The sequence below is a fragment of the Malus sylvestris genome, chromosome 6 (assembly GCF_916048215.2).
Source record: "Malus sylvestris chromosome 6, drMalSylv7.2, whole genome shotgun sequence".
Classification (NCBI taxonomy): Eukaryota; Viridiplantae; Streptophyta; class Magnoliopsida; order Rosales; family Rosaceae; genus Malus; species Malus sylvestris.
Window position 1 is genome coordinate 28421063 of NC_062265.1, and position 12045 is coordinate 28433107.

At 33.1% G+C, this 12045-nt stretch overlaps 1 long non-coding RNA gene and 1 pseudogene across 1 annotated transcript; both read left to right on the forward strand.

Moving 5' to 3' along the window:
* Positions 1-601: 601 nt before the first annotated feature.
* Positions 602-5943, forward strand: LOC126627243 (disease resistance protein RPM1-like; annotated as a pseudogene).
* A 584-nt stretch (positions 5944-6527) lies between these two features.
* Positions 6528-7827, forward strand: LOC126627296 (uncharacterized). Its single transcript, XR_007624963.1, has 2 exons — positions 6528-6869; positions 7214-7827. It is a non-coding gene; the product is annotated as an uncharacterized LOC126627296 (long non-coding RNA).
* Positions 7828-12045: the final 4218 nt, after the last annotated feature.

Sequence of the window (12045 nt, forward strand, 5' to 3'; positions counted from 1 at the left end):
AGTTTTGTTTACCGAACAAAATAATTCAAAAGATAGAGCGATTGCTCGATACGCTTTGTGTGCTTCTTAATTTTGTATAAATCGAATCAAATCAACATACAGTAAAGACGGATTTTCTCTCCTCCTCCTTACGATCGTGACCAGTTGATATTTTTTCCTTTTGAGTTCTACTGGATTAATTGATTCTTATTCATTTAATATAATTGTTTATTTATTACTTATAATTCACATCATCATCCATGTCACTTAAGGTTTAAACTTTTCAACAATAGTCTTAATCAAGACCATTGAATGTTATAAAGTCTAATGGCTAAAAAACGAGTGTAAAAATATTTGTCTCTTGATCATATTATATATGTACTTTTAGATATGAATATAAATTATTCTCTACTAATTTTTCAATACGGTATGATAATATCGTCAGTAATATTATCGAATACCAATAAATACCTAAAATTTCAGTTTGCTACAATACCGTGTCATTATCGATCGGCATAAAATCAATATGGTACAGTTGTCAATCGGTGGCACGATAAGTGTTGAATCAGAAACTGAAAAAGTAATTGAATTTTACTGAAAGTGTATATAAACTTTTGTAATGTGAATTAAAATTACAGTGTGCTTGAGTGATTTTTCAAAACCTTGTGTTTGTTATTTGAAATAAGAGTTTTCTATTATATTTTTTATTTTATTCGTGCACCAATTATTTTTCTACCGACCCCAAATTGGAAGCGCAACTTTAATTGACCTCACCACGCAATTATTGACGGCGAGCAAAATACATCCTACGCGGTTTCTTTACAAATTGCCACGTACATCACTTTATCATCTTTGTCCAAAGGTTTTTGTCTTCGTCTGAAATTATTGGTCTTTGTCAGACAGTATTCGTAAGAACCAAAAAGTACTGGTCTTTGTTTCATGACTTCCATCGTAACTTCCAATTGTTTCTAATTCTAAAGTGAATTTCTCTAATTTTACTTGTTTCTCCCTCGTATCGAATGAGAATAGATAAGAGGCTCGTGGAATTGACGTGAGGGCTTAAAAATGGCTATATTCATGAGCAAGCTCCAATCCCTTCGTCGAATAGATAAGAGGCTCGTGGAAGTGACTAGATTTCCATTGCATTCTTTTTTTCTTTTTCTGTTGTTTTGAAACTTGCCTATTCTGCAGATAGATTGCATACCAAGTATCGAAGGCCAAAATGGAGTCAGCATCACTATTGATTGGGAAAATTGCGTTCATTCTTGAGAACGAAGCATCTTCCATAGCGGCAGTCCGTGATGAAGTTGATGAGCATAAGCTGGAGCTCATAAGCTTGAAATCTTTCTTAATAGATGCTGAAGGCAAGGAACCACAAACAGAAGGAGTGAAAACGTGGGTTACAAGCGTCAGAGATTTGACTTGCGATGCGGAAAATGTCATTGATGAGTTCCTGTATCACATATATGACAAGCAAAGTGCGACTCCAATTGCAAAATTGCTCCACAGAACCATTTACTTTCCAAAGAATCTTTGGTATAGGCATCGAATAGCCAAAAAATTACAGAAAATCACAAAAAAGATCAAAGCCATTCCAGAGAGGAATGAGAGATATGGTGTCTCTACAATAGAAGGAACAAGTTCGGATAGTGTTCCCAGATGGGTGAAGAACAAAGCCGAGTCTTCTCTTTATATTATGGAAGATGAACTAATTGGGATTGAAGACAAGAAGCAAACGTTAATGGGATTGTTGATGAATGGAGAGGAAAATAAAATGGTTGTGTCTGTGGTCGGGATGGGAGGATCAGGCAAGGCAACTCTTGTTGCCAATACCTTCAACAACGAAAACGTAAAGCGACATTTTGATTGTTATGCATGGATCACTGTTTCTCAAACTTATGTGATTGAAGACTTATTCAAACAAATGATCAAGAAGTTCCATGAAGGAAGAAAGGAAGAGGTGCCTGAACATTTGAATTCCATGAGTTATGAAGAATTGTTAGAGATGTTGTTGACATACTTGAAGTCTAAAAGGTACCTCGTTGTATTGGATGATGTGTGGGATATTAAACTTTGGCAAGAAATAAGGATACCACTTCTTAATAGACACCATGGAAGTCGAATCATGCTTACAACACGAAAGAAAGACATAGCATTCTATTCTTTTGAAGTTGAAAGTCGTCCTTTTGAAATTGAACCTTTGGAAAACAATGAAGCTTGGGAGCTCTTTAGCAAGAAAGCATTCTCAAGTTACGATAACAAATCTTGTCCACCAGAGCTTGAATCATTAGCATGGAAACTTGTGGAAAAGTGTGAAGGCCTACCTCTGGCAGTGGTAACTTTAGGTGGTCGAATGTCTTCCAAGAGGTCATCATCGGAATAGAGAAGCGTATATAACAGCTTAAATTGGCACTTGACTAACCATCCTATGCTAGAACCAATGAGCAGCATCTTGTTACTTAGTTTCAACAATTTGCCCAACCGGTTGAAGCCTTGTTTCCTATATTGTGCCCTTTTCCCAGAAGATTATCTCATCAAAAGAAAAAAGTTGATCAGGTTGTGGATAGCTGAAGGGTTTATTGAACCAATTGATGGGGTCACACCAGAAGAAGTTGCAGAGGGCTATGTTGTGGAACTTATTGGTCGTAGCATGCTACAAGTTGAAAAGGATGAAGCTGGAGGACTAAAAGCATGTAAGATGCATGACTTGTGCGTGAGCTTGCTTTGTCGACATCAAAAAAGGAAAAGTTTGGTGCTACGTATGTTGGCAGAGAAATAATAGATAAAGCTGAAATCCGCCGATTGTCAATTCAAACAACTGAAAGAGAAATTAATTCTTGCACAGGAATGTCAGAGCTTCGCTCCTTTCTTGTCTTTGGCGCGTTAAAGAAATTGCCTTCTGGATTCAAGTTGTTGAGAGTTCTAGATGTGCAGGATGCTCCAATTGATAGATTTCCGGATGAACTAGTGTACTCGTTCAACTTAAGATATTTAAATTTGAAGAGAACTTTAATTGACGAGCTTCCAGAATCCATCGGACGGCTTCTCAACCTTCAAACCTTGAACATCTGTCACGGTAAGATAAGGGCACTTCCAAAAGCAATCTCCAAGTTAGTAAACCTACGCCATCTAATGATGTATTGTCACACTGGTGATTGGGCTGCCCTTAGATGTGTCAATGGGACAAAAACAGCATCCGATCTAACTAAATTACAGAAACTACAAGTTTTGCAATCTGTTGAATCAGAAGGAAAGATTATTAAGGGCATCGGGAATATGACCCAACTTACAAGCCTCGGTATTACAAATGTGAAAGCAAGTGACGAGATGGACCTATGTGACTCCCTTCAAAAGTTAGAGCTCCTCCACTGTTTGTTTTTTATGGCAAGTGATGAAGAGGAGTTTCTTCGAGTTAATGCACTACGTTCGCCTCCTCCAGACCTTCGAAAGGTTATTTTGGGTGGAAAACTAGAAAAGGTACCTCTTTGGTTTGGTTCACTCCATAACCTGACTTGTATGGATCTAATTTGGTCTAGACTTGAAGAAGATGTGCTACCTCACATTCAACCATTGCCGAATCTTGAAATGCTTCACCTAAGTAATGCATATGTTGGCGAAAAATTGTGTTTCTCTAGAGGCTTCATAAAGCTTAAGCATTTGATGTTGCGCAGCTTCCTGGTATTGAATAGTATAGCTATAGAGAAAGGGGCGATGCCAAATCTCCAGGTCTTAGAAATTGGGAACTGCCTGGAGTTAAAGGCATTGCCGCAGGGCATTGAGTTCCTTGCTAACGTAGAACGCTTGATTCTGTATTTTGTTCCAAAGCAACTTATAGAGTCCGTAAGAGGCGGCATGGATCATCCAAAGGTACAACATATTCCTGAAATCCACCTGTCTTATGAGAGAGAAAATATGAAGTGTCATGAAAGCTTTTCCGGTATTCACTCTCATAAAAGGTACGCACACTTTTATCCTTGCATAAAAATTTGATTAATGCTAGACTTGCCACATTTTTTGTATCACATTTGTACCACCTCTTTTATAGAGGTAGGGGCCATCGACATATGTGATTCTCATTTCTATTAGAAAAATGGGATAAATGTGGTATAAAAAATGTGATAAAAGTAGCATTTTTGTAAAAAAAAATAAAAAATCCATAACGTAATCATTTGAACTTGTATGTTAAAAAGGTAAAAGGTTAGTGATTTTCATACTCCTATTTATTTTTGGGTTCTTTAGATATAAACTCATGCAACACTTATTTTCTTAACAAAAACCCATCTCATTTTAAACATTCAAATAAAACCCAAATTTGAAATAAATTGCCATGTAAACAAATAAATACCTATTATTTTCAAAATATATACAATTGTGCCACAACACCCTAATTATGTTGATGAATTTAATTACCACCATAATTATAGCAAATAAGTGCTTTATTATTACAAAATTATCTACTTTATACTTGTCTTACCATCATCTGTTTCGTTTCTTTTATTTGTTTGACAATCATTGTAGGTAAATTATTTTGCATGTATACGTTAGGCACATTTTGTTGTTATTATATCTGTGTGAAATAAATTACCTATATTTTTAAGTAGAATAAGGGTAATTAATTAACTTTGAATCAATTGGCTAAAAACATTATTTTATTTTGTAGGTAAATAATTTTGCATGTATTATTACATATACTACGCACATTTGTTATTATTATGTGTTGTTTGCAATCAATCAACATTCATTTATTTTGTAGGTAAATTATTTTGCATGTATTATTACATAAGTTAGGCACATTTTGATATTATTATATATATGTGTATGCAAATAGCTTAAATAACTTTTGAATCAAACAATATTTATTTATTTATTACGTAGGTAAATTATTTTGCATGTATTATTTTACCTGGAACTTATATTGTTATTTTATATATGTAATATATTGGTAATTTTGAATAAAATAACATTTTTATATTTGTAAAAAAATGCTAATTTACTTGTTACAATTATTTGAAAAGGAAAAAAATGCTCATTTTTACATAAATATGAACACAACTATATAAGGAAACAAAATTCTAATGTCATGTAATTTTTGTTATTAATATGCATTGAAATCATGACACTCAAAATTTTCTTTTCCAAATCTGCATAAACATTTCAAAACGTTTAATTGAATGAAATAATATAAAATAAATGTAGATAACAAGTAATAAACCCAAAGTCAATAATATTAGGGGTAATTTAGACATTCAAAAATACCAATTTTGCCAAGTGATACTTAATTATGGATATTGCTTAGTTGGAGCCTAGTCATTGGGTTTTTATCAGAAAATTTTACAATTGGGGGTTTTAGTTAATGAAAATTGAATTCCAAGGGGTATACTCATATTTTCAGTTTATTTTTCTTATGCACTCCCCTTGTTTTTATTCGTTAGTGGTTTGATTTATTCAATTGTTAGTCTACGAAAAAGAGGAAATAGTGCATTGGAGTGTAAAAATCATTTTCCCTTGCAAATTGCATGTCCAATTTTATACAGAAGTCTGGCAAAGACATAAAATATGCATGCATTGAGATTTTATTTGGTAACTGTGTTTCTTTTGTTTTGTAATATCCTTTTTGCAGAATCAAGCCTCAGAAGCACTTGTGAGATTGCAGTGAGTTCTTCTTTGTGCCAATTGATTTTGCGGTGAATCTCGACTTTCGTTATAGTAATAGAGCTGACTGTATACATGTTGAGCCATTCGCCTTGCAAGGAAGGATCCATCCGTTGTTTGTGTTGTGTGAAGTTGCAAACATTAATTGATCTTGGTTTCTTATTTGCCCTTTATGAAATTGAATAATGCCCAGATTCTATTTGTGTAGCTGAAACTTATATTATTGATTGCTTGCGTGTGTTTTGATGTAATAATATTGGTTTGGAACTGAATCTGACTGATGAGAATAATGCCCAAGATTATGTTTGTGTAGCTGAAACTTATATTATTGATTGCTTGCGTGTGTTTTGATGTAATAATATTGGTTTTGAATTGAATCTGTTACTAATGAGACCAATTCTAACTAAACCAATGATTATGACCCATTTTTCATTTTCTATATTTATTGTTTTTATTAAGTTTTCAAATATATATTGTTTTAGAGAGGTAAATTTTGTGGTAGATGTTTTAGCTCACTATAATTTCACTTGAAAAATTATTAGATGGTACGGTATTACCATGTCAGCAGGTGATACTTCTATTCAAATTTTAACATGTGTGCAGTTTCTTACAGCTGGATTAAAAAAAAAATTAATTAAACTTTTTTTTTCAGTTTAAACAAAATTAAAAGATCTAAAAATAAGTGGCGTTTTAGCAAAGATGCCTAGTTTTTAAAATTGAATAATTCTAAGGAGATTAAATTTTTTAAATCAAATTTACAAATCAAATGGTGTAGTTATTGATTATTAGATTATTATTTAAGCGTTAATTAACGTATTTATTTCTTATTGATACACATCATTTTGATTTGCAAATTTCTTTTAAATTTTGGTCACCTTATGTTTATATCATTAAAATTTTGAGACAACTCTTTTCCTCCCCTCCTTCTCTCCCGTGGCGACTGCAGTGCTGCCAGTATCCGAGCCCGCCAGAAAGCAACCCCGACCGAGTCGGAGCGGATTCCAGGCCCATGGACTATCCGAAGAAGAGGCCCGGATCGGAGCCATCGTAGAAATCGTCAGCTCCATGGTCGACCTCTCCCGGAAGGGCCAAAACATTGACCTAAACGCCCTCAAGACCACCGCGTGCCGCAAGTACGGCCTCTCACGTGCGCCGAAGCTGGTCGAAATGATTGCGGCTCTGCCGGAGTCGGACCGTGAGGCTCTTCTCCCAACTAGCATGTGCGCAATTCGGGCAAGGTATGGCTTTCTCTAGTTCATTGACGCATTTTATCGAACACTTGATAGGGAATTGAAGTTTTATGTTATTCATGATTCGTTTCGAAGTTTAAAGTTTTTGGCTTGATTGATTTTTCACCATGAAATTGAGAGCTTTGTAATGAAGAGATTATTTGAAGGAATTGGTGTTTAAAATTGGATTAGTGAAGTTAATTTGGTAGTTAATCTTTTGGTTTTGTGTGTTTATTTAGATACAACCCATATGTTTAGAGCTTAAAGAATTTACTTTCGGGTTTGCAGATTTCCATGATAGAGTAATATGCATAGTTGTCGACTTATAACTGGGACTGAATTTGTGTTTACAGGTCGAGTTCATCTTAATGGGCGGTACTTTCATGTCGTTGCCTGCGGATTACCGTGATTACGAGCTCGTTTGGATGTGCTTTTGAAATGATTGAAAACGCTTTTGGTGAAAATATTTTTAAAACCAATCATTAGTAAATATGCAAGTAAATCCTAAAAAAATATTTAAAGTGCTTCCTGGAAGAAGCACATAATTGGTGCTTCTTGCAGAAAGCACTTAAAGTGCTTTTGAAGCCCAAAAATATTTTTTCTAAAAACGCTTTCATTCATTTTAAAAGCATATCTAAACGAGCCCTACTTTATTAGAAATCTGCACGATGCGTTATTGGGACACACTTCTGCCAATGTTGAAGAGGCAGTTGCCTACTCTGAGCATGGTGCTGCTAAATGTATTGGAATGACCATTGAAACGTGAGTTTTTAGTTTATTTTCGAAGCCATTAATTTCTCATTCTTGTGTTTAACTTGGTTGACAGTAATTTTTAGCTTACCATCTAGTTTCCAGTTCATCTAGCTTACCATTGAAGTGCATATAAACTTTTGTAATGCAAATCACACTGTGCTTAATTGGGTGTTTTGTAGAAACCTTGTGATATAAAATGAGTTATCTTTTTTTTTTCTTTTTATTCGTGCACCAAGTGAGGTTATTTTTCTACCAAGAGCCTGACATTCTTTACTTTAACTTGGTGTATTTTTACCCATCACTCTCAAATGGTAGTATTGTTTACCATCCTACACATTTGAAACTTAAACAAATATAACGATGATATTCACTACACATATTTCAAAACTTAAAATAATGTAATTATGAGAATTTGAAGGTAAAAGAGTACCATAATGATGAAAGCAAAAACCTTGCAAGAGTTTATAAAAGGTTAGACTACTTCTCATATTGTTAATTATTTTTATAGTGAAACCTTAACTTTTCATAGTATCAGAGCAAGTTGGCCTACGTGTGAAGTCTAACGGTCACACGTGTTCCACGTCACCTAATTCGTGTTGTTCACGTGTTTGGTTTGAAAATTCGTTACATGTGAACAACGCGTAAGAATGTAAAAGTAAAAAAAATCTTATATTGATAAAAGAATATCCTTTGCAAAAGTTTATAAGAAATTAGAATACTTTTCATATTGTTTACTGTATAAACTTTAATAGGAGCTCACCTCGTTAATGCACTCCTACGCCGATTCTTATCTCGAGTTTCAAGGTTTTGCAAATTGCCACTTACATCAAATTATTACTTTTCTCATGATTCTCGGTCTTTGTCGAAAAGTCTACGTAAACCATTTGACGTATTAGTTTTGTCCAAAAACAGTGGCCTTTGTCCCATTAAATATGGGCAAGAGTTTAGGATCCTCTACGGTTTCTTTTTGTGAAAATTTGAAGGATTAATTAATCGTGTGTATTTATTGTACATTGTGTAACTAGAAATTATTTAAATTTTATATTTAAAATTAAATATAAATAATATTTAACGAAAATTGATCGTACAATGTATGATGAACGAATACGTTTAATTGATCATCTGATCTCAAAAAAAGAATTCGAAGACCGATCCTCGTCCGCGTTATACCAATTAGTTTATATGCACCTTGTTCGACCCCCATTTTTATTCACCACTAAAAAAAATTAAATTAAATCTCGTTTTTTATAAATTCTTAATCTTTCATTTTTATTATCCCACCAGAATAGGGACAATCAATTCACATGGAAGAATTTGTTTGGCCGAATCATTTCATAGAAATATCAGTATTTGATTGATCTAAATTTATGTAATTTAGTAATTATTCAATTTACCTAGTGACAAAAAAAATGAATATAATCAACTAAAATGAGAATCATTCTTTATATTATCTTTTTAAAAATTGCACATCGTAAAAAGATACAGTAAAAATTCTTACTGTGATTATGACTCGTAATATTTAATTATCTCCTAATACTTACTTCCAATTATTTTCCATTTTTCATAAATTTGTAATCTTCTTCTCATATTTGATATTTTCAAAGTTCATTAACAAAGGAGTCCAACAATAACGTTAGTTATAGCTTAATGCAATTGAAGCATATCATTGCAACTCTTTTGTGAGCTTTCATATTCCCCGAAGTATGTCATTCTGCACTCTTACTACCATACATGATATCTTTCTAGAATTTATCTGGAAGAAAATATAACTATAAGTGCTTATGAGCTATATCTGAATTTTTTGTTTTTTTATTATTATTTTTTTCTTATTATATATGTCACTCAAGTTCAAAGCATTCAAACTTGAACACAAAATTTCAAATTCGATTTCTTCTTTAACAATATTGCTTGTATAAAAAAAGGGGGTAAGTTATTGATTTGTACACCATTAAGTTGAATTTAGTTGCAAGTCTAATCAATATTATTTGGTGTTTTATTTAAATAATTTAAGCAAGCAAAAAGGTCATGTTTGTCGTGTTTTTGGTGTTTTCGTGTTCATACCCGTTATCGTAACGGGACGTGTCATGTCGAACCTGTTACTTTAATGAATTCTTAACGAGTAATCCAATAACGACTCAATTTGTTAACGGGTCGTGTCGTCTCATGTCTCGTTAACAGGTCATGGAAGAATTTAATACACCTAATATCTAGATTTGGATAATGATATCTTATTAGGTTCTTAGTAGATGACTTGATAACAATTTTGGTCGTTAACGAATCGCACTATGTGCTAGTCAGGCGGCAAGCAGAGGCCTAGGCAGTTTTTTTTTTAATTTTAATTAAATTTAGAAAATTGCTATTAGTACTTTAAAAATCTAATTGTACACTCCATACTTTCTATACTTAAAGTTAATCACATTTTATTCTCTGACACTTAAAATTACGAAAATACCCTTGACAAGCTTAGTGGAAATCCTAAGTGGACATTTAGGTTCTTGTCATTCTTTGTCCCGTTCACATCTTTCTAGGTAGTACATGTCTTTAGAAACACATGAGCACAAAAGAGGTGTAAATCGAACTATTTATGCACATTTTTCAATGAGACAAAATAATAATTTGCACCATCATGAATCCATAACTTGTTGGTTGTCAGTATTGCATGCTGCATACTGTGATATTGAGGAGTTATTCGTTGGATTTGTTAAGCAAGTGGACAAGTAGACTCATCTCTGTTTGTATTTAATAATCAAGTCCCGTACATAATTAATTATTTTTTAGGCTTGAACCAAAGACACATACATACTCTCGTTCACTACGATTGCGTGAACTCAAATTCATTAAAATTTGAAGATACGACAAAAATTTTACGAAACTCGATATCAAGAGATTATTATAATTCTACTTTGATCAGTGCACTACCAATTATTTAATGTTTTTTTTCAAATAATTGGTTTTGGTAGGTGGGACGTATCCACGTGACCACTCCTCTTCCCGGTGTAGTTTCATTATGGGGTGTGCTATCCACACACCCCATTTTATTTCTCACACACTCCTTGATGATTTATGTCCGTTGATCTTCTTCAATTCATCCGATCCGACGGCCGAAAATTAAAAAGGTGTGTGAGAAGTAAAATGAGGTGTTTGGATATCACACCCCTTTCATTATTTCTCGAGAGATTTACTGAAATACAAAGTAGTACACCATGTGTTACTATATCAATGTTGAAATATATGTGCTGAAAAATTAATATCTTAACAAATACAATTTCCCACTACTTATATAAAAACACGTAATATACCACTTATATTCCCGTTACAATGAAAAATTTCTCCTTCCCCCTCAAGTTTCACTCAGCTGTGCCACACTCATTCTCTTGAAAAATTGTGAGTGATACCCTCTTAAAACTTAAAAATTGTGAGAGATACCCTCTTAAGTTTCCACACTATAAAATTCTCAATTTCTGCGCATGGGATTAGTAAAAAGTAGGAGTTGTATACGTGTAATTAGGGTTCACGTTTTGTAAGTTATAGCTCCTCTAAAAGGATTTCGAATTTCGAAGTTATCGACCAAAAAAACCCTCCCCCCTCACCAAACCAATCTGGTGTATATATAATAGGGAGAAAACTTCCATAAAACGATAGATGTATATACTATTTCCTAATAGTAATAGAAGAATAGTAAAAGGCATGAGCACGAAAAGCGCTAGCGAGTCTTCTAATGTATAAGTTTTCTTACGATAATGTGTATATTTCAACTGGTGACAATATCCTTTTTTCTCCTCCAAAACATCAATGCTAGTCAGTTGAAGATAAAGAGTAATTAAGCTGCTAATTTGGAGTGCAACGTTTGAACCTTGGACGGCTACCTATATTCTTTTAACTAGTGGAAAACAAAGAGACAATGGTTTGGCACCTTTTATTAATATTATTATGGCTTAAATGTTAAAATGGTCTCTGTGTTTTAGTCATTGGGTTAATTTAGTCCATGTGTTTTCAATTTGGCCAATTTGGTCCTTGTGTTTATCTTCGTTAGCCAATTAAGGACATTTCCATTTAATTTATGTAAAAGAATTATAAATTATTATAAACTTATTTATAAAATTATAATTTATTTTATTTAAAACATTTAACATGGAATAAAATTAAAAATTTAAAAGAAAAATTATCCTCCTCCCAACTCTCCGACTTCCTCCCTAACATTACCCCGTCTCATTTCTATGTCACAACCTTCATCATTTTTCAAATTGGAAGTTTTATTTCGTATCGGTGTTATTTCTCATTGATTTGTATTTTTCTGTATAGAAAAAAGATAATTATTTCTCATTTGATTTTTCTTATAAATTTTTTAAAAGAGATTGAATGAAATGTTCTCAATTAGCTAACAAAGACAAAAATGAGGATTAAATTAACCAAATAAAAAATACGAAGACTA